The following is a 422-nucleotide window of genomic DNA, read 5'->3' as shown; positions in this document are numbered from 1 at the left end:
CCTGCCGCAGCAGCCTCCTACCTGCTCTGGGCAGCAAAGCAGAGCTCTGCGTTCCTGCAGCCCAGAGAGGGTGGCCTCCTACAGGCTGAGCAGGCAGCAGGGTTCACCCCACACAGGCAGGACACCACCAGGCTGCTGGAGCAGCACAGGGACTTGGCCAGAGGCACAGAGGGGAACCTCTAAGCAGGGGGCGAGCCAAATGAGCACCTGCTTTCTGCAAGCCTCCCTGGCTGACACGGGGCAGAGGACGATATGCAGCCTTGGACAAGAACCATATTTATTTCACAGACACAATGTTGCACTGGTGGTCGATTCTACACGCACCGGGGACACGCAGCAGCAGGGCCCCTTGGGCCAGGCCAGGCAGCTGGGGCAGAATTCACACAGAGAAATTTGCTTCTTCCGAGGGGCCGAGTGATTGG

This window comes from Buceros rhinoceros, unplaced genomic scaffold (genome assembly GCF_000710305.1).
Source record: "Buceros rhinoceros silvestris isolate BGI_N320 unplaced genomic scaffold, ASM71030v1 scaffold38965, whole genome shotgun sequence".
Taxonomy (NCBI): Eukaryota; Metazoa; Chordata; class Aves; order Bucerotiformes; family Bucerotidae; genus Buceros; species Buceros rhinoceros.
The sequence above is the reverse complement of the archived record's forward strand: the minus strand, read 5'-3'. Positions refer to the sequence as shown.